Genomic DNA, 1,177 nt, shown 5'->3' with positions numbered 1-1,177 from the left:
GTCTTCCAGCCCGAGCACTGTTCGGTATTTTGGCCATATCTGGAGTTCTAGAAGTCCAAATGAGCTGAATGTTTTACACAAGAAAGCTGAGACAATTGCCTACAACTTTCATGTTTGCAACTGGCTCCAGTTTTGACGTTATCAATGACGTTTTGGGCAGACAAAAGAAGATAAGGATTGTCACCAAGTCAAAAGTTGGTCACCCACTTATCAATTAGTCATCAAATCAATAGTTCCCATTTTTGGCCTATAAAAGGAGGCATTTGCCATGCATTTAGGCATCTTGGTGTTCAGATCAAGATCATGCTCTTCCTTTCTCTCTTTGTATTTTTTATGCTTTGTTTTCATTAATATTAAGTTTATGCCTTTCATTTCCTTTCCTTTACTTAGTTAACTTTTATGTTCTTATTTTGTTTATCTATTTTGCTTTCTTTCATTATGTCTAGCTAAGTTAATTATGTCAAGGTGAAAAGGTTACACTAATGGTGTAAGAATAAGTATAATGTAAACTTAATATGGACTTTAATGTTTGATACTAACATGTTTTATATTTGTTATCTTGTTCACTCTTTAATACTTTGCTTGTTAAATGACTAATCTTGATTTATGTTGTATAACACTTGGTACAACAAATGCTTGGCACTTTCATAGCCCATAATGTATGGTATAACCGACACCTGAGCTATGAAAGGAACTTGATTTATTGTTAACATAAGTTATAATCATGAATGCTTGACGAGATTTACAAGTATTAGCATTAATTGAATAAGATGACTAATGTAATCATGTTAACAATATATAATCTGATTGGAACCTCCTTTGTGTGTGGTTTCCAATTCAATAATAAGAGTTTATACTATACTTGTTTGATATACCATTAGTGGAACCTCTAACCTTGACATTTGTTATTATCATTGTTTAATCGTTACATTAATATTCCATCTCAAAGTTCTCATCTTCTTCTTCTTCTTCTCCTTCTTTTTCTTTATTATTATTATTATTATTATTATTATTATTATTATTATTAGTACTACTACTACTACTACTACTACTACTACTACTACTACTACTACTACTACTACTACTACTACTACTACTACTACTACTACTACTACTACTACTACTACTACTACTACTACTACTACTACTACTACTACTACTACTACTACTACTACTA

The sequence above is a fragment of the Populus euphratica genome, unplaced genomic scaffold, assembly GCF_000495115.2.
Source record: "Populus euphratica unplaced genomic scaffold, PopEup_1.0 scaffold846.1, whole genome shotgun sequence".
NCBI classification, from domain to species: domain Eukaryota; kingdom Viridiplantae; phylum Streptophyta; class Magnoliopsida; order Malpighiales; family Salicaceae; genus Populus; species Populus euphratica.
The sequence above is the reverse complement of the archived record's forward strand: the minus strand, read 5'-3'. Positions refer to the sequence as shown.